The following is a 27,737-nucleotide window of genomic DNA, read 5'->3' on the forward strand; positions in this document are numbered from 1 at the left end:
AGCATCCTGTTCTCAGTGGCCAACCAGGTGCCCATTTTGGGAAACCCACAAGCAGGACATGAGCACAAGAGTCTTTTCCTCTCCTGTGATTTCCATCAACTGGGATTCAGACCACTGAGGCAGGCCATAAGCATCCTGGCTATGGCAATTGAAAGCCTTAACCTCCATGAATTTGTCTACTCCTCTTTGAAAGCCATCTAAGTTGGTGGCCATCATTTCCACCCATAGGAATCCAACTCCCATCATCCCTGATTGGCCACACTCGCTGGTCCAACAGCATCTAGAGGGCCATCAGTTTCCCACTCCTCTAAGGCATGTTCTGCTTTCTGTTTTCACTTGAATTCTCCCGGTCTGCTGACGTGAGCTACATATACAAAGCAGGAGTTTACATCTGAAACTCTCTGAAGAATTAAGGCATTGGAACTGATCTCTGTGTGTGAAGTGATGCTGAGTCTGCACTCTCGCTTAACAACCTGAAGGAGCACCTTGCTGGATCAAAGTGTGGCTCACTCAGGCCACATTCACACCATGTAGTGAAACCACTATGATGATGCTTTAAATCGTCAATGGCTTCCTCAAAAGAATTATAGAAACTGTATTCTGTTAAGGGTACTGAGAGTTCTTAGGACGTCCCCCCCCCACTCAGTTGCCATCACAGATCTACATTTCCCAGTGTGCTTTGACAATAATAGAATCATATAATTGTAGAGTTGAAAGGGACCTCAAGTGTCATTCAGTCCAGGCCAGTGCAATGCAGGAATCACAACTAAAGGGTCGCTGACGGATGGTCACTCAACCTCTGCTTAAAAACCTCCAACGAAGGAGAGCCCACCACCTTTCGAGGGAGTCTGTTCCACTGAAAAACAACTCTTACCACGGGAGAAGGGAGGAGACATGGCTGTGGCTCCCAGGTCCCAGCGAGATCTCATAGACCTCCTCTTGAGAGATCGTGTTGGAACCTAAAAGCCACAGCCGTACAACCCCAGCAAACAAGGCTTCAATGGGGAATGGGCAGCAGCAAGTCTGGTGGTGTGGCACCTTCCCATTTTGCCTCAGGATGTAAAATGGCACAGGCCACCCCTGCCCTCTAGCAGCTTATTCTACAATATGGGTTACATGAAACTACACTCAATAAGATACAACACACCCATGCTATTTTATTTTATCAAAGTTTATTTTTATCATCTCTCTATTACTATGTTGTATATATGATAAATAAGCAAGGAAATTGAGATTCTTTAAATTTTTGTTTGATCCACCACATGTTCAACATATTTTCTTTTCTAAAAATGTGCAAGTTTTTTTGTTAAACCTTAGCAATATTCTGCTGTACTCATGTTCCATGCCAGCATGGATGCTATATAATGCTGCTATTTGAGTATCTCCTCCCTCTCATTTCTTTTTCATTTTTCTTCTGTAAATTTTTCCTTTTCTTATACTTTTAAAATTTCAACTAAAATTATTTGAAAAGAAGGCAACAGCCTGCCGCTCCTGTTGACGCCCAGTACTATCTTCTTCCTTTTTTAAAGCATTTTTATCCAAACCTACATAACACAAAAGGAAAAAGGAATGGGAGGGAAGAAGAAGAAGAAGAAGAAGAAGAAGAAGAAGAAGAAGAAGAAGAAGAAGAAGAAGAAGAAAAACAACTCAGGAATTATTTCTTAGTTGTAGAGTTCTTGTAAAGACCATCTGGAATGGAAAAATTTCAAGCAGAGAAGGAGCCAAAAGTAGCTGGTCTTCCAGAAGAGCAGATGGAGAGGTACTATAATTCCAGCTCTCTTCCCTCTCATAGAGCCAGATAGAATGGTTGCTGTGGATTATGTATTCAGTGGCCCACTTCCTCTGATCATGGAAGTGAACTTAGCCACTGATCAGCAGCTTCACAACCACCCAACTAGCAGACTTATTCTCCACTGTGTCCCTGGGGATTCCACCCCCCTTAAATATCATTTTGGTAAACCAAAGAGGCTGGAAACTGAGAACTCCCAGACAACCCCCTCCCCAAAAAAACCCCACCTCCCTTCTCAGTCACAGGAGCTGAATCACCCAAGTCCCCCATAATGATGCCACCAGACTTGTCAGCTGGAAAAGGTTCAGAAAAGGGCAATTGAAATGGTAGAGGGGATAGAGTAAATCCCCTATGAGGAATGGCTGCAACATTTTGGGGCTTTGTTTTGTTTTGTTTAGAGAAAATGCAATAAAGAGGAGGCATGATGGAGGTAGACGCAGTTATGCCTGGTGTAGAGAAAATCTCCCTCTGTCATAATGCTGGAAGTCAGGCACATCCAATGAAGCTGAATGTTGGAAGATTCGGGACACATAAAAAAAGTCCTTCATGCAGTGCGTAGTCAGACAGTGGAACTCCCTCCCACAGGAGGCAGTGATGGCCACCAACCTAGACGGCTTTAAAAGAGGATGAGGCAAATTTGTGGAGGAGGATAAGGCTCTTGATGGCTACTAGCTATGCTGTGCCTCCACTGCAGGAGACGGTGCACTTCTGAATTCCAGTTGATGGAAACCTGTGCTGGAGATCTGTTTTCAGGTCCTGCTTGTAGGCTTCCCACTGTCGCATCTGGCTGGCCACTCTGAGAACAGGACAGAATAATAGTAGAGTTGGAATGGACCATGAGGGTCATCTAGTCCAACCCCTTTCAATGCAGGAATATTTTGCCCAATGTGAGGCTCAAACCCACGACCTTGAGATTAAAGAGCCTCATGCTCTACCGATGCTGAGCTACAGAAGCCCCCTCTGGCCTGATCCAGCAGTCAGGATCTTCTGTTCTTCTACCACCACTATCTGAGACAGTATACCTCTGGATACTACTTCCTAGGAATCAGAGGTGTGGAGAATTGCTATTGCACACAAGTCCAACTTCTGGACAGCATCCCACAAACAGAAGCCCACTGGGATAGCAGCTGGAATCTTATTTCACTCCCAGCAAGAAGAGAGCATTCTCCAGCACACTTGAGGGCAGGAGCTCATTTATGGTGGTGTTCTTCAACTTTGGGTCTCCAAGGTTGCACCACAAATCCCATCATTCCCAGCTTGGACAATAGTCAGGGATGATAGGTATTGTAGTCTAGAAGCATCCAGAGCACTCAGGGTTGAAGAACACTGCAAAGAATAATGCCTCCAAATAGAGGATTGCCCTCTATCTCAGACACATGGTCTTAAAGCTGGTTTCCAGGCTTAATTCAAAATGATGGCCTTGACTTAAAAAGTCTGAGGTAGTCCAGGGCTGAGATATCTCAAGTCTCATATTCTCCTGTGTGACCCTTAAGTTCTCCCCAGAGTTTGAGATGAAATGTTAATGGGGTCTGGTACCTAAGATCAGCTTTGCCCAGCCTGGTGCCCTCCAGATGTTACAGGACTCCCATCACCCCCAGTCAGGATGGTGGGAGTTGTAGTCCAGCAATATTTGGAAGGCCAAAGTTTGAAGAACACTGATTTAATGCATGGAAGATGGGCTCTGCGATTCCTACATTCTAGGGGGATGGACTAGATGCCCCCTGGGTCCCTTCCAAAATATACAATTCTGTGATGCTATGCTGTACAGTTCAAGCATATTTAACACAAGTAAAGGTAAAGGTAAAGGGACCCCTGACCATTAAGTCCAGTCGCGGACGACCCTCTTTACTGGCCGAGGGAGCTGGTGTTTGTCCGCTGACAGCTTCCGGGTCATGTGGCCAACATGACTAAGCTGCTTCTGGCAAACCAGAGCAGCGCACGGAAACACCGTTTATGTTCCCGCCAGAGTGGTACCTATTTATCTACTTGCACTGGCGTGCTTTCGAACTGCTAGGTTGGCAGGAGCAGGGACCAAACAATGGGAGCTCACTCCATCGCCGGGATTCGAACGACTGAAATTCCGATCGGCAAGCCCTAGGCTCAGTGGTTTAAGCCACAGCGCCACCCGCAAGTAGCTTCCCCCAAAGCATCCTTGGAGCTGCTGCTTTCCCCTTGCAGAACTAGTTTCCAGCACCCTTAACAAACTACAGTTTTCAGGATTCTTCCATTAGGTGTTCAATGTGAATGTTGTGGATGTGACCACACACAGACCACCACCTATTTTCCCACTGAGCAGAATAGAAGGGGCGGGCAGCACAGGATAAACAACCGGCGGGTTCCCACCTGCCCCCTCGCCTAGCTTTTACCACCAGAGGCAGCTGCTTAAGGGCCCCACAAAAATGCAGCATCAAACAACCGCAATCACCCGTTTAAAGAACAATCCAGAAATGCAAGCCGATTGTGGGCGAGGGTCTCAGCGCCTTCCCCGCGCCCCCTTTCTGGAGCCTCCGCTCTGGACTCGCTTCTCTATAGCTTATTTCTCTCCCAAGCTCGCTTTGCAAGCCTGCCTCCCTCCCTCCCTCTCTCTGGGGGGAAAAAGGTCATTGCGCAAATGATTAGTCAGAGCTCAGTTGCTACAGCAACCAGCCGCTGTATCTGGGACAGGCAATGCATTGAGGACAACAGCGAGGTCGGCCATTAGTGGAGGCTGCTGGGATAGGAAGCCTTTGTATCGACTTCCAAGGGAGGCAGCAGGCGAGGAGGCGAAGAGGCAGTGGGAGAAGGAGGCAGCTCACAGCCCCTTGCACCACCGCGCAGAAACTCAGCTGGGCAACAGAGATGGCAGACGATCTATCTCTCTCTCTCTACCTCTTTTGCATTGTGTGCAAGTCTCTGCTTTATATTTTCACTTACGTTTTTGTTTTATTTCATCATAGGCATGATAAAATAGGTTGGATGGCCATCTGTCGTGGGTGCTTTAGCCGAGAGTCCTGCATTGCAGGGGGGTTGGACTAGATGACCCTTGGGTCCCTTCCCAACTCTATGATTCTATGAGACTTTATGCATTTTTTTTTTAATCTATCAGGAGCAACAACACACATAAAGAGTGCAGGGGGGGGGGAGATGATGGGAAAGGGCTTGCTGCTCCCTGGTTAGAGCAGCAGCTTTGCATGCAGAAGGTCCCGGGTTCAATCACTGGCATTTCCATATCCCCTGCCTAAAATTCTAGAAATCTGCTGCCGGTCAGTGTAGACGGCACAGAGCTAGATGGGCTCCAATGGTCTGACTTGGAAAGTGTAGCTCTGTGGTAGAGCTTCAGCTTTGCATGCTGAAGGTCTCAGGTTCAATCCCTGGCAGTGTCTCCAGATAGGGCTTGGAACATCCCTTGCCTAAAATTCTAGAGAGCTGCTGCCAGTCAGTGTAGACAGCACTGAGCTAGACTGACATGACCAGTCTGTCTCAGAAGACAGACTGTTTTTCATCTGTTTTTCATCCTATTTATTCAGAATGTTGAGGACCTCAGTCTTGTTGTATTTTTAGGAAAACAGACATAGCTCAATGGGGGAACAGTTGCTTCGCATGCAGATCCCATGATTATATCTCCAGGTAGGGCTGGGAATGTCCCCTGACTGAAACCCTGGGAGGGCTATTGCTGCCAGTCAGTGTAGACAAGACTGAGCTAGGTGGACCATGCTAAGAACTGCTTTTATGGGGTTGGGGGGGGGCTCTTCAGACAATAATGGAATGCAGCTTACTAAATTCTTCTCAGAGTAGACCTGTTGGAATTCATGTAGCTAAGTTTACTGTGACCATGAATTTCAGTGGGTCAATTCTGAACATGCTGTAGGTCCCATCTGCGCAATTTGTTCAAAGCAGTATCATATCACTTTCAGCAGTCATAGCATCCCCCAAAGATCCTGGGGCCTGTAGTTTGTTAAAGGTGCTCTTAGAGTTGTTAGGGGACCCATATTCCCCTCAAATAACTACAATTCCCAGATTACTTTTGTGGGAGGGAAAATATAAGGTCCCTGTGTGGCAAATAATAAAATAATTGGCTGGGTGCTTGGATTCAAAATACGGGGTATTGCATACTCTCCAGCAGGAGGCAGCCCCCAGAAGCAGAATTTAAACTCAAAAAGTCAAGCAGCACAATGAAGTGTTAGGAATGTAGGCTGTTAAACCTTTAGCATATTGCATTTAGTCTGCTTGCAAAGTTCTCCCCTCTTTCTACCCCTCTTGCAATAAACAGAGCATACACTGTTAAGTATGTTTAAAATGCTTTACTTACAAAAGGTTCCAAAGGTCAGATGCATACATTTATCCAAGCAGCAGCTAGGAGAATATAGGCAGAATATTCTTGGGTAGAAAATACAAAAAGGTAGTTTCAAACATGTGCTCTAAGCTTGCAGCAAAGCTTAGACACATCTTGGTCAGTTATATGGCATGGAGAGAGGTAGGGACCAGGAAGAGAAGGTTTCAGTTCCTCATCAGAGAAGAGGGGGCATGATTTAGCTTAGTCTAGGGATATAACTTTGTGGTCTTAACCCCTTCATATACTAACAAGCACTCATGTATAGTTATGTCTGACTGCAATCTTCCACAAATTTAACTAACAATCCCTCATCCCAGGAACCATAGGAATTTTAGGTCTCTGTGGAGAATGGGGTTCTAATAACTCCAAGGATTCTTTGAGAGAAGTTAGGACTGTTCAAAGGGGTATGATACTGCTTTAGATGTATGGTGCAGATGAGGCCTAACACTGGAAGATTTCAAATTATTGTAATTTAAAAGAATTGGACAAGTTCACAGAAAATAAGGAAATCAATGGCTCCTAGTCACAGTGACTATGCTCTGCCTCGATGATCATAAGAATGGACATTAGATGGGTGTGTGTGGCCCTCCAGTTGTTGATGGAGCCTCCAGCTCCCCTCAGTCTCTACCAGCGTAGCCAGTGTTCAAGGATGATGGGAGTTGTCAGAGCATCTGTCTGCTTTGCATGCAGAAAGTGCCAGGTTCTAACCTTGGCATCTCTTTTGGTACATAGTTGAACTATGGAACTTGCTTCCATGGGTGCCAGTGATGGCCACCAACTTGAAAGGCTATAAAAGCGGATTAGACAAATTCGTGGAAGCTAAGGCTTTCAATGGCTGCTAACCATGATGGCTGTGCTCTGGCCCAAGGTCGGAGGCAGTAATGCTTCTAAATCCCAGTTGTAGATCAAAGGACGCGAAAGGGCTTCTTGTGCTCAGGTCCTGCTTGTGGGTATCTTGTGCACCTGGTTGGCCACTGAGAACAGGATGCTGGACTAGATTTGCCCCCATTGATCTAGCCTGATATTCTGTGTTTATGTTCTTATGGTAAAAGCCATTTCTTTGGTGTTTGGGGAGGGGGTATCCAGCTCCTCCTGCCAAGTGAATGAAGTGGGCTTCTGTCCCAAAGTAACACACCTACAAACTCTCCTATCTTTGTAGTTGCTGATTCCTCCCTGATTCTTTATGTTGCAACACCAGATAACATTTCCCAAGGACTACTGGCGCTCTCTCTCTCTCTCTCTCTCTCTCTCTCTCTCTCTCTCTTTGCAGAATGAACATCTTTTCCAAAACGATTCCTCTCGATGCCTCTCAGTGGACTGGTGCCACAAGATCTGGCATATCTAAGGGAGAAAGGAAGTACATGGAAAGAGGAAAGGAGACAGTCAAGAGAATAGGAGGAAGTGACCTCACTGGGTTGGGAGCTGGGTGCGGAATACGAACACTCAGGTGTAAAGGGAAGCAGGACAGGATACAGACAGGGAGCAAAGGTGCTTTTCATGCCTGCAGTTTCCTTATTCGTAACAAGAAAGGGGCTAGTTTTATGGATGCCCATGCATGTAAAACGTCCTTCCTTTGCGCGGGGAATGGACAAATGGGGTAACTTCCCTTTCCCCAATCTTCATCACATATTCATATTGATATTCACATTAACTTATTTTTTTAATCATTTATTTATTTATTTATTTATTATATTCATAATCATCCTATAATTCTAGAGTTTGAAGGGAACACCCCCTAGGTTTTTTGTGTGTGTTCAACCACCTTTAATGCAAGAATCACAGCTAATGAACCCCTGACAGATGGCGAGCCAACCTTAGAAAGTTCTTCCAAATGTGTAGTTGTAATCCCCTTTCTTGTCATTTGGATCCATTGGTTTGGGTCCTTCCCAAAAAGTTTGCTCCATCTTCCATGGGACAGCCCTGCAGTTATTGGCTATCATATCTCCTCTCACTCTCCACTTCTCTAGGCTAAACACTCCCAACTCCCTCAACTGTTCCTCTCAAGGCTTAGTTTCCAGACCCTCAATCATCTTGGTCGCCCTGCTCTGCACACGTTCCAGCTTGTCAAAATCCTTCTTAAACTGTGAGGCCCAGAACTGGAGACACTACTTTTCCAGTTCTACAATATCATTTTTTAAGTGAGGCGACTAGAACTGTATATTGTATTGTTCCCCTGTTTTTTTAATATTGCCAAACAGATCCATGCCCAAACACTAGACTTATTGAGATTTCTGGATGGGAAGAGTAGACAGTCATGCACCAAAATCCAGGGAACTTCAGGAACTGGCATACATTGAAAAGAGGTTGTGTTGTACAAAGGGCTAAGGAGACGCAGTTCAATTCAGTTCACCCTTAAAGACGAACTAACCTAAGTCACACTCTCCAAAACAATACCCCAGATGAAACAGAGCCATCCACTTCTCCATATTCTGCAATGCAGTTTCCCGGTAAAGTGTATGGAAATGCAGTTACTGGGGGCAGAGTGTATATAGAAATGCATAGGATAGTGGGGGGGGGGGACAGCATGTGAATATGTATTTGGAAACTCCATTGTCAAAATGTGTATGTTGGGCAAAATTGCGATTATAATGGACAGGTGAGGCCTTGTTGATGGTCCCTCCACCAGGGGCTCTTCAGTAGTGGCTCCACAGTTGCAGAATGCCTTCCCTAGTAAGGTGTACCTGTCTCCATCATTATTAACTTTCAGGAGTAACTTGAAAACAGTCCTATTTACCCCTGGAATTTGGTCACCAAAGAACACTGTTCCTGGCAACCTTAAGATCATTGGATCATGATTTTAATTAATGTAGAATATTTTTAATTGTCATTGTTTGCCATCCTTGGGGAGGAAGGGTGGGATATAATTCCATTTGATCAATCAAACGTGTATACATCTGAAGAATTTTGCACTTAAAATGCTGGTGGGTTTTCATGAGGGCTTATATAGGAAGCTCTATAGTACAGAGCTAGACCATGAGTCCATATAGCTTAGTACTGTCTACACAGACTAGCAGCAGCTCTCCCAAGATTTTAGGCAGGAGTCTCTCCCAGCCCTACCTGGAGATACTGTTGGGGATTGAGCCAGGCGTTTTCTGCTTGCAAGGCAGATGCTCTGTCACTGAGCTAGGGTCATTTCCCAAACGACCATGTTTGGTTTTAAATAAAAAAATGGCAAGCCAGTGAGGGAATGTGCATAATGGAACCAGAGACTGGAAGAGTGGCAAAACTGAAATGGACAGGTCCACTTGTTCCTCGCTGAGCACCTATTAAAGAGTTACAATTGGAATCGGCTCGCTCTCTTCCCTTCCACAACCCTGGCAAATTCTTAGCCATCTCTCTCTCTCTCTCCCCCCCCCCTCATTTTGCTCCTTCTTCCTGGGCTTTCTGCCATGCATGTCTGGAATACATTATGTACCTCGTGCTCGCTCCCCCCACCCCAGCTTGTCAAGCTGACTTTCCTTCTATCTTCTCCTTGGAGTCTTTTCTCAAGGCTCAGAAAAGCTTTTCCTGAACCAGCAAACCAACCCCCCACTTTCCCACCAGTTTTCTTCTCGGCTGCTAAGATCTGATCGCCTGTCTGAAGGTGAATGTGGTGGCAGTGGTAGAGAAATTAAGCAGGACACTGAGATGCTTCCTAACTCCAGATCTGATCTGATTTTTTAAAAGAGAAAATAAATTTCCTGCAAATGCTCACTTGGATTTTTCAGCTTGAAATTATTAATCCTCCACTTTGTCTTGGGGAGGAAAACACACACACACACACACACACACACACACACACACACACACACACACACCATGTCTGAATCAGCCCCATTCAGACACCTCATGTCTCAATGTGGTGGCCCAAATTTTAATTGGCCAAACATCTTTGCCCTGTTTGTCCAAGTCTCCTGTTCCAAATGTTGGTGGGTGTGCTCCTGTGGATGTCAAGTGATTGAAATGAAATTTGGTGAGCCTATTCAGGTCACAGGGGGTCTTTTGGATTGGAAGATGTGCTTCCTTGAATCAAATCCCTGCTCCCTGCCTTTGATGCAGAGAGGAGGAAAGTGAAACCAACAGGAACCAGGTGTGGTCCCTGCCATGGGAGTCCTGAACTATCCAAGCACAATTAATCTTTTCGGTTTTTATATTCCTCACAACAGTTTTGCAAGGTGGATGAGTTGAACCCATTTCACAGATGAGAAAGCAAATGCCTCTTTGTGATGTTTTAAACTGCAAGTCTTCATACGATGAATGGCTGGTTAAGATTCAGTCTGTGGGATCAGTCTGAGTACAGTAAAGGTAAAGGGACCCCTGACCATTAGGTCCAGTTGTGGCCGACTCTGGGGTTGCGGCGCTCATCTCGTTTATTGGCATACAGCTTCTGGGTCATGTGGCCAGCATGACTAAGCCGCTTCTGGCGAGCCAGAGCAGTGCATGGAAACGCCGTCTACCTTCCCGCCGGAGCGGTACCTATTTATCTACTTGCACTTTGATGTGCTTTCGAACTGCTAGGTTGGCAGGAGCAGGGACCGAGCAACGGGAGCTCAACCCGTTGTGGGGATTTGAACCACCGGCCTTCTGATCGGCAAGTCTTAGGCTCTGTAGTTTAACCCACAGCGCCACCCACGTCCTTATTTCCTGGTTATGTGCCTCTGGGAAATTTCACAAATACTGCATAGAGCAGGAGGGGATTTCCAGACTGGAGGGCCACAGTCTGTCATTGGTGACCCTCTGGGGGCCACATGCCAGTGGTGGGTGGGGCCAGAGGCAAAGTGGGCAGAATATTGGATGTGGCTTGCTGCTTTTGCACGAAAGGTTATGCGCCAGGCCTGCAAAAACCAGAGCCACTTTGAGAGAAATAGGGGAAAGGGGTGCATTCTCTCCATATTCGTTGCTTCTCCATTATCCCATCTCTTCCAGTTCTTGCTCCCCAACTTCTAAACTTGTGCTTGGAGACTCATTATTAAACGCTGCAAAGGCTACTTTAGGAAAGCTACTTCAAGATAGGGCAATTCCTGCCTGTCCTTTCTCCATTCCCCATCTGTTCCAGTTCTTGCTCCCCCACTTCTAAAACGTGTTTATTTACACATTTGGAACCCCTGGAGAGAAAGGCACATGGAGAAAGCTGCTTGAGAGGGGGCAATTTTAAGGCAGGAGGAAGGGGTACATAACCCTTTCCCCACCTGTCATGTCTTCATTCCCCCCCCCCATATTTTCCTGGTCCTGTCCCCCATTTTCATGTATGTTTAAATACACATTTTGAACCCCTTTAGCTCAACCCACTTCCGGAAAACAGCTTTCAGGGAGGTCATCTCTTCCACTTCCTGCTCTCCCACTCCTAAACTTTGGTTTAAATACACATTTAGAACCTCTGCAGGGGTAGCAGATGCTTTGGGGAAGGGGTGATCCAGAGCGATTCCACAGCAGGGAGAGAAGCGGGTTACACACTCCCCCCTCTCCTATGTCATTTGCTGTTTAAGAGTCCTTTACCAATCCTATTTATTACGGGGGGGGGGGGAGCAGCAAGGTCACTTAGGTTGCAAACCTACCCTGCACTTTCCTGCAAAGAAAGCTTCATTGTTTACTTCTGAGTAGACCATGATCAAACCAGTTGGGACCTTCAGACCCAAGCAAGAATTTGAGAACCTGGAGTCTCCGATCCACTAAAATCCACACTCTTCTTTGAGTCCCCACCCCCACCCCGTCTCCCTCTTTCCTCTCTCCTCTGCTCCAGAAAAAGTGGAAAGTAATTCCTCCAGAAAGTAGGAGTCTTGCATGAAACACCCCCATAGTGGTAATGGGGAGAGGATTAGCCCGCTTTGGGGAATGAAAAGTCAACTGTTGACTCCACCCCCCCCCATAAAAAATAATCTGGATCTCTTTCGCAAACTTGAGTTGTGTGATAACCCCCCTTCCTTCCTGTATGGAGTTGGCGGGAGGGGATTTTCTCTCTCTCTGTGTGTGGGGGGGGGGTATTGGCTCAGCGCCCTTCATTGTCTTTGCAAAACAACACCCCCATTTTATTTCCTTTCTCTCCCTATTCCCAGGGCTTGCATGCACTTTCTGCATCTCCCCCTCCCTCCAACACACACCTATTTTTCTGTGCCCCCCCCCACAGCGCCTTCAATAATTAATCGCCTGGATAAATAATAGATGCCGTGTTTGCTTGGGTGTTTTCTATTCCACCCCCCCCCCCCCGCGTTTCTCCACCCGCTATTTATTTAGGCTTGCAAGCCCTTCCAGCGGAGCCAACCCCGTTACAAAGCAACAACCCCTTTACTTCCGAGTAGACTTACTTCACTTGCACACACACACACACACTGCATGCAGACAGACGCATATATAATATTCTTTGCAGCCTCCTTCATTAAGGGTAGCAATGGTATTTTATTTTTGCAGGGGTAGGGGGAGGTTTAAGGAGGGCGGGGGGTGGAGGGAGAAGGAAAAGTGCAGCTGAAAAGCATTCCGGGGAGATAAAGGGCTGGTTTGATGTGCGTTCATGTGGAGGAGCCTTTTCTCCCCTCCCTCCCGCTTCTCTTCTTCCCCTTCCCGGAGAGAAGGTTGGCGCCAGTAGTCTGGAACTAGGCTGACAAGCTTTTGAGTTATAGAAAAAACGGAGGAGGGGGGGTGGAAGGAGACGGAGGACGAGAAGGGGGAGAGAGGCAGGCAGGCAGGCAGCTGGTGTGTGGATTACTTCAAGGGAGAGAGCAGGAATAAACACAAACACACTCGCAGAGCTGGGGACGCGAAGGGATAGGTCAGGATTCGAACCCGCGGAGGATTTATGCAGGGTTTTTAAATAAAAAAAATAAACAATTAGGGCTATCAGTGGCTACTAACCATGATACCTAGGCTCTGCCTCCAAGGTTAAAGGCAGCAATTTTTCCTAATAACAATTGCCGTAAGCCATAAGAGGGGAGAGGTGTCACGCTCAGGTCCTGCTTAAGTTATTATTATTTATTGAATTTATATACCGCCCTATACCTAGAGGTCTCAGAGCGGTCCACAGTGCAAATGAACCGCAGGCATCAGTTTCTGCAGGCATCAGATTGGCCGCCATGATAACAGGATCCTAGACTAGATGGGCCACTGGCCTGATCCAGCGGGCTCTTCTTACGTTCTTCGGGTTTGGGGAAGGGGGCGTGGCTTAGTGGGTAGAGTATCTGCATACAGATTGTTCCAGGTTCAGCCCCCCAAGTAGGGCTGGGAGAGAGACCCGCTTTCAAAACCCTGGAGAGCTGCTGCCTCTTTTTTTTTTTATTTTTTTTTTAAATAATTTTTATTGCATTTTTTCAGACATAAACAGAAAAAAACAAAAGAAAAAAAACAAAAAGCAAATACAAAGAATCATAACCTTTCAACAACTTATTTCTATCGAGCTTCCCCGCATCTCCCGCACAATGCATTCTTAACAATAAATTTATCAGCAAATTATAACCTTGTTTCGTGTGTTTCTTTTATACTTTCAATTGCAGTTTAAGTTTAAATCCCTTGTTGTCCATTTACTCTAAAAACAGAATATATTATCATTTTTAACATTTAAACATTGATTCTTTCAATAATGTTATCCAATTCCGTAAATGTTGCATTCTCATTGCTGGGGCTAGCATTTCAAATTATGCATCATTTTATAGTTCATATAATTTATAAAATTTTTGCAAGTAATTCTTGAATTTTTTCCAGTCCTCCTCCATTGCTTCTTCTCCCAGGTCTCGGATTCTGGCAGTCATTTCGGCCAATTCCATATAGTCAATCAGTTGCGTTTGCCACTCTTCCAGCGTGGGTAAATCTTGAGTCTTCCAGTGTTTGGCGATCAAAATTCTTGCTGCAGTGGTAGCATACATAAAAAACGTTCTATCCTTCTTTAAAACCTTTTGGCCGACAATACCCAAGAGGAAGGCCTCCGGTTTTTTAGGGAAGGTGTACTTAAACACCTTTTTTAACTCGTTGTAGATCATTTCCCAGAAGGCCTTCACTCTTGGGCAAGTCCACCAAAGGTGAAAGAATGTTCCTTCAGCCTCTTTGCACTTCCAACATTTGTTATCAGACAAATGGTATATCTTAGCAAGCTTGACTGGGGTCATGTACCACCTGTATACCATTTTCATAATGTTTTCTTTCAAGGCATTACATGCCGTAAATTTCATACAGGTGGTCCATAACCTTTCCCAGTCTTCAAACATGATATTGTAACCAATGTCCTGAGCCCACTTTATCATGGCTGATTTAACTGTCTCATCCTGCGTATTCCACTTAAGCAGCAAGTTATACATTCTCGATAAAACCTTGGTCTTTGGTTCTAACAATTCTGTCTCAAGTTTCGATTTTTCCATCTGGAATCCTGTTTTTTTGTCCAACTTAACCACCTCGTTAATTTGGGCATAATGAAACCAATCTCGCACCTTATCTTTTAAATTTTCAAAGCTCCGCAACCTCCAATTGTCACCTACTTTTTCTATTAGTTCCCAATATTTCGGCCAGCCGGTCTCCATATTGGGTTTTTTCCACGCCTTAGCCTCCACTGGTGATAACCACCTCGGAGTCTTACTTTCAAGTAAGTCTTTGTATTTCAGCCAGACCATAAAAATTGCTTTCCTGACAATATGGTTTTTGAACATTCCATGTGTTTTTGCCTTGCCGTACCACAGATAAGCATGCCATCCTAACGAGTTATTAAAACCTTCCAGGTCTAGGACATCTGTATTCTCTAATAGAATCCAATCTTTCAACCAGCAGAAGGCTGCCGCCTCATAGTATAACCTTAAGTCTGGCAGGGCAAACCCCCCTCTTTCTTTTGCATCAGTTAGTATTTTGAACTTTATTCGGGGCTTTTTGCCCTGCCAGACAAACTTTGAGATATCCCTCTGCCACTTTCCAAAACATTCCACTCTGTCCACGACCTGCAAGGTTTGAAATAAAAACAACATTTTTGGCAAAACATTCATCTTGACAGCAGCAATTCGGCCCAGCAAGGAAAGCTTCAGTCGAGAGCTGCTGCCTCTTAGTGCAAATAATACAGCGGTACCTCGGGTTACATACGCTTCAGGTTATATACGCTTCAGGTTACAGACTCCACTAACCCAGAAATATTACCTCAGGTTAAGAACTTTGCTTCAGGATGAGAACTGAAAACGTGCTCCGGTGGCGCAGCAGCAGGAGGCCCCATTAGCTAAAGTGGTGCTTCAGGTTATGAACAGTTTCAGGTTAAGAACGGACCTCCAGAACGAATTAAGTACTTAACCTGAGGTACCATTGTACTGCGCTAGGTGGACTGATGGATCTAACTGAGTATGAGGCAGTTTCTTACTTAAGTCACCCCTTTATTTTGTACCATGGGGTCTGGAACCTTGTATTATTTTGGAGGAAGGTCCATTCATTTCTATGGATTGAATTCAACTACATCCTCCTCACAGTGGACCCATTTAAATAAATGGGCCTAAAGTAGTCATGGCCATTAACTTCAATGGGTCACCTCCAGCATTGAATACCACCCTATGATCTTTCCAGGTTGGGGCTTATTATGGGGTCAGTGCTTCTCATGCACAGAAATTATTCACCACCCTGTATTTTGTCTACCCCGCTCCTCTCTGTTAAACCAGATTTAAACTTTCCTGATGGGGGAATCCAACAAATGAAAGAACACCAGCACGACCACCATGTTTTTCACAGAGCAGACCCTGGGAATTGCAGTTTGTTGAGGGCGCTGGAATGGTAGCTCTCTCTCTTGAGGCGCAAACTGCAGTCCCCAGGATTTTGGGGAGCAGGAATGTGCTTTAAAGGTAAGATGTCTATGCAGCTTGTATGACCCCCCCAAAACTGCATCCTACAACTCGTTTGCAAGATTGTGACAACCTATTTGCTGTATTAAAAAATCGCCACAACCACCCCTAGTCTGCAAGCACCTTTGAATTGGCTCCATGGGATTTTTTTTGAGGGGAGGGGGGTGAATCAAAATACTGAAAGCGAGGAGAGCAGGCTAGTTTCTCACAAAACAAATTACAGTAAGAATATGGCCTATGTATTTTGCCTCATATCTCAGCTTCTATAAATCCTGTAAATTTTCACTCTCTGTATATATAAAATATGGGGATGGGGGTTCATTGCAGGTGCAGAAAAGGCTCCCTTTGCCTTACCTTGTCTGAGGCCTAACCTCTTGGTTAGACACACTTTGGTTTGAACCCTCAGCTGTGATATTTTTTTAGACCCATTTACTGGGGAGGACTCAGTGGTCTTATCTGGGTGCCCACAGGGATTTTTCCAGGGATGGGGTAGAGTGGTGAGAGTGCTGAATATCAGGATTCAAACCCCCACTAGGCCATGAAGCTCACTTGGCGAGACCTTGGGCAGAGCCATAGATGAGGTGATTTTGTGCCCCTGGCAGAACCGTCCAGATTGCGCCCCCTAGCCATGGACAAATTAGCTCTTCTTTCTGCCTCTCCTCCAACCCCCTCCCCTCCACCCATTCAATTCACCCTCTATTTAAAACCATTTCTTATGAGGCAATAATCAATATTTATATTTATGGACATATTTTTAGCTGATTTTGTGCCCCCCCCAATCACCTGCGCCCCTGGCTGGGGCCCACCTTACCACCCCCTAGCTACGGCCCTGACCTTCAGCCTTTTTTCATGCTAACCTACCACACAGGGTGATTGTGGGAATTAAATGAGGGCAATAACCACATATGCCACAATGAGCACCTTGGGAGAAAAAGAAGGGATATACATTCTGTAAATAAAATAAAACAACACATACATTAAATAATAAATAAATGTAAACTATGGAAAGGGCTAATTTCTCTCACAACAAATGAGATTGCTGTCTGCACATTTTGCCTCATACCTCAGCTTCTACAAATGCTAGAAACCTACCTCTTTAAAAAAGGAGAGAGGAGCTGGGGTTTATGATCTTTTGGGGACGGGGGGGGGGGGACTGCTCCCTCCTGCCCTCTCCTGGAAACTCACACATGTGGGGTGTGTGAGCCACACTGGGGTGTGTGGAAGAACATTTCCAGAAAAGTCATGAAAATTTTTGAAAGAGAAAGAAACAAAGTTGTGTGCTTTTCTGTCCTCCTTAAAACACACACAGCCTGAGGTTGCAGGCTTGGAAAAGAGCTGGCTTCACAGGGACTCTTGGCTGAGGTTCAGCCGAGCCATCCCGGGAGGACATTCCTTTCCACTGAACACGGCTGTTCCCCTCTCTCTGCCTCTTCCCTCCCTCACAGAAAACATTCCCAAACTGAGCAGGCTTGGCTCCCTCCATCGCAGTCCAGCTGCTTGCCTCCCACACCTCCAAAAGCTTGCCCCGGCTTCATCCGCAGAACAGTCCACTAGATTTAAAAGCCCTGCTTGGCTTCTGGGCAAGAAGTGGTTGAGTCCCTTTGTGCTGGGGCTCTAGAAGGGACTGTACCACTTGGAGCTTGCTGGAGGAAGGTTCACCTTTATAAACACCCCCAAACAAACATTCATTTTAATTTTTTTTATTTATTTCACAAAATTTATATACCGCTTGGTGGTAGAAAACAAACAATAATCTTTTGAAAGCTAGTTTGGTGTGGTAGTTAGAGCACCAGGCTAGGACTTGGGAGTTTGAATCTCCTCACTTGGCTATGAAGGTCAGTGGGGGTCATTCGCTCACTCTCTGCCTAACCTACTTTGCTGGGTTGTTGTGGGGATTAAATGATGAGGAGGAGAGTCTCTGGAGCTCCATAGAGGGGGATATAAATTCAATAAATAAATGTCTCAAAACAGTTTACAAAAAGAATAAAACAATAGAATTATTTAGTAAAAACAATTAAAACCAGTCATGAACTAAATACACACCAGCATTCTAAATATCTGAATAGGCAACAATGACTGTAAATCACACCAACCCATTGCAAATAGAAAGCTAGCAGGAAAGGGAATAAGATAGGGTCCACATCACTCTTCAACTCCTGGGCCGGGACCTCAATACAGCCTGATTGAAGTGAGTGGCAATGATTTAAAAAGTATGGAAATCTCTCACACAGGAGACAGTTATGGCCCCCAGCTTAGATGGCTTTAAAAGTGGATTGGCTGAGGGCTACTAGCCGCAATGTCAACACTCTACTTCCATGGTTGGAGACAGCAATGTTTCTGAATACTAGTTGCTGGAAACTTCAAGAGGGGAGAGTGCTCCTGTGCTTGGGTCCTGCTTGCAGGTTTCCCACCAAAATGGGCCCTCTTTGGCCTGATCCAGCAACCATTCTCTTCTTATGGTCTTACATTTCAATTGAATATGGGTCCTGTATTTGAAATGATTGAAGAATACAGGGTTGGAGAATCTTCCTGCCTTTCTGACATGTGCTAGCTTTCTACTAGCAGGGAGTTTTGTTGTTTGTTTGGGTCCAAGAGGGAACATTAAAAATTGTCGCCGTCCCCACCAGCTAGAAAGGGTATAGTCTACCTTATCACTTAGGTCTCTACCAATAACCTCATCCTACTGGAAGTGTAGTGCAGGCTTAAGAAGTCTGCAGTCATAATAGCTGCGGAGGCTAATCTGTGATCCTCCAGCCCTCATCACCCCGGCTGGGGATGATGGCAGTTGGAGCCCAAAAATATCTGGAGGCCAAAGGATAGCTACCTATCACCTAGATGCTTAGTTGGGATAAACCCCATTGGGATGCGGGTGGCGCTGTGGGTTAAACCACAGAGCCTAGGACTTGCTGATTAGAAGGTTGGCGGTTTGAATCCCCGCGACGGGGTGAGCTCCCGTTCCTCGGTCCCTCTCCTGCCAACCTAGCAGTTCGAAAGCACGTCAAAGTGCAAGTAGATAAATAGATACCGCTCTGGTGGGAAGGTAAACGGTGTTTCCGTGCGCTGCTCTGGTTTGCCAGAAGCGGCTTAGTCATGCTGGCCACATGACCCGGAAGCTGTATGCCGGCTCCCTCGGCCAATAAAGCGAGATGAGTGCCACAACCCCAGAGTCGGCCACGACTGGACCTAATGGTCAGGGGTCCCTTTACCTTTTACCATTGGGCTTTCTTCTAAGAAACCATGCATGGGATTGTATTGAGGTGGCAAACTGGCCAAAAGGGGGCATTATTCACCCCCTTCTTCAGCCAAAGGTTTCCAGAGCACTTACAGATCTGGGGAAAGAACAAGCATGCAATCTTAAAAGACAAGGCACAAAGGGAAAAGAGATTTAGGAGGGAGGAGGAACTAAGCAAACTTGGACACGAGTTATTAGCTACAAGTTCTTCTAATGGCCAGCAGGGGTGAGGAAGTTTAAGGAGAGGAGCACCTTTCAGCTGCTCTGAAAGAGAGGGACAACAATATGAATTTTTCTCTTCTTTCTTTGACGTAGCCTCATGAAACGGCTGGCAAACATTCAGCTGAACAGATTTTGGAAGGGTGCAAGCACAGAGACAGCTTCAGCTTTACAGGAACATCATGCAACTTCCCTCTCCCAATCTTGGGTTGCCAAACTTCCTAGACCCCTGTGGGCGCATCTGGGTTTTGGACTGAGAGCCAGGGGTGCCACCCCTTGTGGTCCTGCTCTTCTGATCAGCCACAATGAGAGAAAAATGATTTACCTTTGCTTGATTGTTGTAAAGCCTCTAAGCACATTACGATAAATATTAAAATTATCTATCAAAAGTGGTTAAAAATAATTTAGACATTTAGAAATAATTAAAACCAACCGTTAAAAAGATTAAAACTTGTCAACATCTTTCAGCTTGGCAGCACCTATACTGTACTTTGGAACTCCCTGCCTATTCATATTAGGCAGGTGCCTTCACAGTACTCTTTTCAGCACCTGCTAAGAACATTTTTGTTTAGGCAAGCCTGCACAGGTGCTTAGAAAGTTGATGTGAGTTTTAATCTGCTTCTAGTCTCTTGCTACTTTAACTTTTTGAATTTAAAACATTATGACCGTTCATTTTCCTTATTCATAATTTTATTGCATAACTATTTTTTGCAAGTTGCTTTGAGGGTTTTGATTTTTGGGTGGGTTGTGTTGTTGTTTTTTGTTTTGTTACCATCAAGCAATGTGTTTATACATTTTATGAAATCCATAAATAAAATAAATAACATCAACAGTGAGTGCAGCTGCCTAATGTCAACAAATAGGTGCCGCTGGACCAAATTTCCCCCTCTTTCTCTCTCCAGGTTAATTTCAGCTCAGTCCACCTGGAAGAATGATCTGTGGGTGGCTGGTTCAAGACCTGTTGGTACTCAAGGCAGAAAATCTAAATGGCGGTTTCCTCCCTGCACAGAAATTAACAGGTGGTATGATCCACCAGGAAGTTATCCTGCACAGCACGTGTGATGAAGCAGAGATAGGCAGGAATGATGGGCTGCCACTAATTTTGCAATGGGTACCATGCTATCCCTGTATCCCCGCTGCCGCTTTTATTTTTATCCTTACCTGAAGGTTTGTTGCCCATCAAAAGAATCAGGCACAGTATAAGACAGGATCGGGGCAGGTTATGGAGAGGGGGCCCAGTGGCAGTTTTGCTTCTCATTTTTCTTTTCTGTTCTCCACATTTCCATGTCAGTTTGCAATTTTTCTCCAAGCCCATGTGAAAATTTTTCAGCATTTCAGTGTGAATTTCTCCTAATATAAAGATCTTTGTATGGCATTTTTGCCTAATAGGCACATTTCCCCCTCAATGCTGATTTTCCATAAGAAGAACGTAAGAAGAGCGCTTCTGAATCAGGCCAAAGGCCCTTCTAGCCCAGCATCCTGTTCTCACAGTGGCCAGTCAGAAGCATCTTCTGGGAATTCAGGGAGTTCAAGGCTACCAATGGCTGCTCACCAGGATGGCTATGCTTTGCCTCCACAGCTGGAGGCAGCAGCACTTCTGAATACCATTTGCTGAAAACCACAGGAACGGAGAGTTGCTCTTGTGCTCAAATCCTGCTAGTGAATTTCCCTTTGGGGCATCTGGCCGGCCACTGTGAAAAGAGGATTCTGCACTAGATGGGCTAGTGGTTCTTACATTATTCCAAGCAAATTTCTTCCATCTATTCCATCCCCCTATTTCCCACATGGTCCTGTCTGCTTTCTGCCTTCTTCCTTCTGGATTCCAGTTCAGCTAGGAGAATTTCTTAAAATGATTTCCAGAATTAGGGCACGGGCGTTCTGCCTCATCTTTCCATTCCATCTGTTCATTTGCATCTTCTTCTTTTTTTAAATCCTCTGGGTTACCAAAGCATGCGTGCGCATTGATACCACACTGGAAGGGGGAAAGGAAGGCGGTCTTGATGTGATTTTATTGCACACAGGGCTGCTTTCAGACTCTTTCCTGCCTTTGTTTTTATATGGTTTCAGCAAGGCGTGCCTGGTCTCCTGCACGTTGGTAAAGAGCATGAGTAAAAGAGGCAGAAGGAAGGGACTCTAACCTGTACAGCACTCTGTACAAAATTCAGAATATTTTAAAATGAAATAACATAGGTTACCGAATGCAGGGCTGGGTAGACATCAGGTCTACTCAGGATTCCCTGTTATATGTAAAACACATATAAATCACATGGATCCACCCCCACAAAAAAGGAATATTGGGAACTGTAGTTTACCACTCCCACAGTGCTACAATTCCCAGCACCCTTAACAGACTACAGGATTCTTTGAGGGAAATTTTATTTATTTATTTTCTTATTTATTTCATAAAATTTATACATCGTTTGGTTTTTTTTTTAAGCATCCTCAAAGCAGTTTACAAAAAATATATAGCAATAAAAGTATCAATATGAAAAAAATTAAACAATGATTTAATACTTTCAAAAAGCTAAAATAACAGTAGGTTAAAAAAGATTGAAATTCGTATCAGTTTTCTAAACACCTGGGCAGGCTAGCCTAAACAGGCGCTGAAAAGACTATAGTGAAGGCACTTGCCTGGTATCAACAGGCAGGGAGTTCCAAAGTGTAGGAGCTGCCGCACCAAAATATCAGTTTCTGACAAATTTAAAACTCCAAAGTTGAGGTTTGAGGTTTCACATTTTCCTCATGATAAACAAGTGACAAAGAACAGCCCTGGGCTCATTTGGGAGGAAGGGCGGGATATACATTTGAAAAGATGGCTGTAGCTCAGTGGTAGGACACCTGCTTTGCATGCAGAAGGTCCCATGTTTAATCCCAGATGGCATCTCCATGTAAGTCTGGGAGAAAACCCTGTCTGAATGTCCAGAGAGCTGTTGCCAGTCAGAGCAGACAATATTGAGCTAGATAGACCAATGTCTGATTCAGCAAAGGACAGCTCCTTATTTAAATCATACTTTTATTTAGAAACAATGTGGACTAGAATCTTATTTTATTTTGGAGGAGGGGCCATAGTTCTGACTCTGAAACCCTGGAGAACCACTGTCAGTCAGTGTAGACATTAGTAAGCTAAATGGACCAGTGGTCTGACTCAGGATGATGTGACTGCCTCTGTTTCTATTTAATACAGTATTTTATTCAGGAACATGAGGACTAGAATCTTACTTCAGTTTTAGAGGAAAGGGTGAATGTTAGTCGTAGAGCATCTGTCTTGCATGATGAAGGTCCAGGGTTCCATCCCTAGTGACATCTCCCAAGTAGGGCAGGTCTGAAACCCTGGAGAGCTGCTGCCAGCCAGTTTGAACAACACCAAGCTGACATCACAGTTTGAGAAGTATGTTCACAAGCTGGAATGTGTGCAGCCAAGGTTACAAAGGGTCTGGAAACCAAGCCTTACGAGGAACGGTAGAAGGATTTGGGCATGTTTAGCCAAGAGAAGAGAAGAAGAAGAGTTTGGATTTGATATCCCGCTTTATCACTACCCGAAGGAGTCTCAAAGCGGCTAACATTCTCCTTTCCCTTCCTCCCCCACAACAAACACTGTGAGGTGAGTGGGACTGAGAGACTTAAGAGAAGTGTGACTGGCCCAAGGTCACCTAGCAGCTGCATGTGGAGGAGCAGGGAAGCGAACCCGGTTCACCAGATTACGAGTCTACCGCTCTTAACCACTACACCACACTGACGGCTTAAGGGGTGCCATCATAACCATCTTCAAGTAACTGAAGGGCTCCCACATGGAAGATGGAGCAAGCTTGTTTTCTGCTGCTCCAGAGGGTAGGACCCAAACCAATGGATTCAAATGACAGGAAAGGAGATTCTGACTAAGCTGTAAGTGCCTTTTGACTGTTGAACGGGCTCCCTCAGAAAGTGGCAGGCTCTGCTTCATTGGCGGGGCTATTGGCATGTTCTTTTTCTTACTTTTAAGGTATTTTGTGCTTTTTATTATCTTGTATTTTTATGTTTTGAACCATCCTGGAATCTATGGATGAAGGGCAGTATACAAATTTAATAAATAACAAAATAAAAGTAGGGACGCGGGTGGCGCTGTGGGTAAAAGCCTCAGTGCCTAGGGCTTGCAGATCGAAAGGTTGGCGGTTCGAATCCCCGCAGCGGGGTGCGCTCCCGTTGCTCGGTCCCAGCGCCTGCCAACCTAGCAGTTCGAAAGCACCCCCGGGTGCAAGTAGATAAATAGGTACCACTCTGGCGGGAAGGTAAACGGCGTTTCCGTGTGCTGCGCTGGCTTGCCAGAGCAGCGATGTCACGCTGGCCACGTGACCCGGAAGTGTCTGCGGACAGCGCTGGCCCCCGGCCTCTTGAGTGAGATGGGCGCACAACCCTAGAGTCTGTCAAGACTGGCCCGTACGGGCAGGGGTACCTTTACCTTTACCTAAAATAAAAGTAAGTAGAGGTTGGATAGCCATCTGTCATGGATTTTTTATCTATGATTCCCACATCACAGGAGGGTTGGACAGGATGACCCTTGAGGTCCTTTCCCACTCTACAATTCTATGATTTTATGTGTCAGGGAATCAGTGCAGATAGAATAGCAGTCTGAGCCGATACACAACACCTCCCTGTTCCCTGGATACAAACTACCACAAGCGGCTCCCCCTTGAACTGCTCCCCATCACTGCACTTCTCCTGTAAGGCACGTCCCCCGGGAACCGTAGATTGAATCCAGCGCTCTCTATTCATAGGAGCTTGGAGATTCTCCACGCAGGGCCTCCGTGGCAGATGAGCGAGGGGTTGCTTGCCACACAGATTGTTGCAATCGGATTCCCCTGGTGGTGGGTCAGTAATTTTGAAGAACTCTGCTCTGACACATCGCAGGGAAGTGGTAAGGTCTCCCAGCACAGCCTCTCCTGGCTCAAAGGCCAGCTTTCACGTAGGACAGTTCTGTTTTGTTTTAAAGGAAGGTGGCAACGATCTCTCTTCCTTGCACCAGCTCACCATTTGTCTGACTACAGACATCAAAACATTTAAACAAAAGGCTGGTCCACTCTAAGAAGAGACCAGGCAACATTCATTTCACCAAGACTTGATGTGGGATCAAATCTTCTCAAAAAATTTGCCATGATAGGTCCTGCCATGTTTCCATTGAAAATACAATAATGCTAGAAAAATGCAACCTGTGTTGCTGTTAGAAGTAGTACGATTCATGCAACACGTTGGCAACTAATATACACACAATAATTACCAAAATAATTATGCATTCTTTATCAATCTTCTGAGAAAAATACATAAACTTATGCAAAGCTACAGAGACTTGCGAACTACCCAACCTGAGATGAACTTATAATGTCTGATTTCAATGGATTTTTCAAGTGCTTAACTCAGTCTTTTGTTTTCTTTATCTTTTTAGGTAAGTTCATGAAGATACCAACAAAAGATAAGTTCGATGTTGTTCACAATACCGAGAGATGCTAGTGAAGTTGTAGATGGATGTTAATAAAGTTGTAGACAGTGTGCTGGCATTTTGCACCTGTTTCACCCTGGCAGTCCAAGTAATCAAGATCTTAAGCCAAGAAATATATTCTCTATGAAATTGAATATCAATATACATCTCAAGGCTTTGAGATTAGACCACTGAAGAAGCCCGGAAAACTACCTTGGGAGTGTGCTACCTGCAAGCCCCAGTAAAAGGGCCCCATCGGGGGCGAACAGCGGCTCCTTGATCACTTGTGTGTATATTAGTCGCCAACGTGTTGCATGAATCGTACTACATGTTTCCATTGAAAGCATGGAAGTAGCCCTGTGGTTTTAATTTCCAGAGTGGACAACTGTGCTGGTCTGTTGCAATGCAGAGAAGCTTGAAAATTACTTGTTCATTGGGGCATAAGTCAATTTCCTCTTTCTTGGGAAAAGTTTTGGTTAGTTCAATAATAGGGTATCTACTCTGCATGCAGAAGGTCTCAGGTTCAACCTGTAGGTTCTCCTGGTAGGGCAGGAAATATCCCCTACTCAAAACCCCCTACAAGTCTGCTGTTAGTCCATGTAGGACCGCTAGTCTGACTCTGCAGTATACAGTAGCTTCCCATGTTCTTGTTTAAATCGGCTTTAAATTCAGAACAAAGAGAACTGGAATCTTACTTCATTCATAGGGGAAGGGTTGTCGCTCCTTGGCAGAGTGCCGCCTGCCTTGCATGTGGAATGTGAACTCTTTATTAGTTGTCTGGTCTTTATGTCCTGCACAGCCAGAAACATGCCAAAGCACAGTTTTCACATTTTGCACTTACCACTTGAGGAGAGGATACTTTAATACCCACCTTCAGTTATTGTGTGGTAGCATTTGCAGAAATGCTAGGGAGTACCTGATCTCAGACGAACCCGTGTCAGGAAAGAAGCCTCCTGGTTGCTAGGGGAAAAGGGCAAACTGCAGAGGTTCCAAAGACTACTAGAAAATAAGACAGAAACAATACTGAAGAGGAGGAGAGAAAGAAGCACTTTAGAACTCCTGGATTCCTATTGCCTGATGTGCAAATTACTCACTTATTAATCACAGCTCATTGGCGAATAACTGTGACACATGGAAGCAGGTCGGCTCATTTCACAAAAGTCACTTAGGAGCATAGTGTTGTTTTTTTGTTCTGTATTTGGCTTAAAAGTATAAAATAAAATAAAAGTATTTAAAAAAAGAAAAAGGAGTGTTACCTGGATTCCTAGATCTAGTTTTAGGGCAAGTACTCTTTGGTGAGAGAGCCCCAGCCGAGATTTAAAATTGCAAAATATGCAGCAAAGTAAAAAGTGGAAATATAGGCTGTTATACCTTTAAAATATCCATTTCTAAGTTGCTTCCAAATTCCCCTCTTCCCTTAGCATAGAAAGAGACCACACATTTGGTTTTAAATGGTTTACTTAAAAAAACTTCAAAGGTCATGTGCTTTTCCATGCAGCAGCAAGAAAAGTCAAGCAGTTTACTTAGGTTCTTCCAAAATGATAAAATCAGGGGCACTGACTTGCCCCCCACATTGCAGGGGTGCATCATGTGATGCGTCATGTTACATGTCATGTGATTTGTCTCCTCCCCACCTAGCACATGAGCTGGGATATGTGGGTGTGCTGCTTCTGTGATGCTGGCACTTGCATGCTGGGTGGGGAATGGAGAACATGCAGCTGGGCTCCGCGTTTGGTCTCCTCCTCCCCGTGTGACATTGGGCAGGGAGGAGGAGACAAAGCAGGCCGCAGGATTTGGGGAGAGCCCAGCCCCCACCCTGAAAAATGGGAGAGGGAGGCTAAAGACCCCTCAGTCCCCACCACTTGGCACACCTGGATAAAATGTTTCTAAATTATTTGTATAGAAACACAAAGATGACTTGCTTAAGCCACACGGTGTAACCTTGGAGCATGCAGCTTAGGCCTCACATAGTAGAAGTGAGAGAAAAAGGTTTGGTAACCCTTCCCCCCAAGGTAAGAGGGAGAGACCTAGCAAATTCTGTCAGGACAGCTTACTCTATGGTCTTAACCCCTTCGTTCATTAGAGTGAAGCATATTGGTTATATGAAGCTGGATATCCTACCCATACTGGCATATTCTGAATCATCATTGAATTGTAGAATTGGAAGTGACCCCAAAGATAATCTTGTCCAACTCCCTGCAACTAAATCACAACTAAAGAATCCCTGACAGGTGGGCATCCAACCTCTGCTTAAAAACCTCCAATGAAGGAGAGCCCATCACCTTCTGAGGGAGTCCATTGTCAAACAGCTCTTACCATCAGAATCCATTGGTTCAGGTCCTGCCCTCTGGAGTAGCAGAAAACAAGCTTGCACCCTCTTCCATGTGCCCTTCATTTATTTGAAAATGACTGCCATATCACCTCTCGGTCTTCTCTTCTCCAGGCTAAAGATACCCAGCTCCTTCAACCATTCCTTACAAGGCTTGATTTCCAGTCCCCTTATCATCTTGGTTGTCCTCCTCTGCACATGTTCCAGCCTGTCAGAACTGGACACAGGACTCTAACTGTAGTCTGACGAAGGCAGAATAGAGCAGTACTATGACTTCCCTTGAGTTGCTTCCTAGTTTTCTTTTTTGGGGGGTGGGGGTGGGTGGGTTTAAGAGGCTTGCTTAAAAAACAAATAAAAACCTTCTGCCTGGGCACACAAATTGGATGCCTTAATGGGTGCAGGGTTGGTGACCCCTGAATAAACCTTCTAAATAAAAAATAAATATATATAGTAAGAATCCTGGGATAAGACTCATCCATGTGTTCTTGTTGATCATCAAATTTCTCGGTAAAACTGACATGAAGAATTAAAAGCCAGTCATAAACCCCACAAAACCTAAATCTCAAACCATATTAATCTATACAGCAAACAGAGAGAGCTGAGTCCAACTAAATTCTACACAGAGTAGATCCATTGAATTAAT

The 27,737-nt window shown here is 45.1% G+C and overlaps 1 long non-coding RNA gene across 2 annotated transcripts; it reads left to right on the forward strand.

Moving 5' to 3' along the window:
* Positions 1-4,468: 4,468 nt before the first annotated feature.
* Positions 4,469-27,389, forward strand: LOC114589189 (uncharacterized). Of its 2 annotated transcripts, none has more exons than XR_003704607.2 (4): positions 4,469-4,669; positions 15,686-15,865; positions 20,219-23,198; positions 24,733-27,389. It is a non-coding gene; the product is annotated as an uncharacterized LOC114589189 (long non-coding RNA). The 2 variants fall into 2 exon arrangements; XR_013391282.1 differs by having other exon boundaries at positions 20,219-20,335.
* The last annotated feature ends 348 nt before the right edge of the window (positions 27,390-27,737 follow it).

This window comes from Podarcis muralis, chromosome Z, assembly GCF_964188315.1.
Source record: "Podarcis muralis chromosome Z, rPodMur119.hap1.1, whole genome shotgun sequence".
In the NCBI taxonomy this organism is placed as follows: Eukaryota; Metazoa; Chordata; class Lepidosauria; order Squamata; family Lacertidae; genus Podarcis; species Podarcis muralis.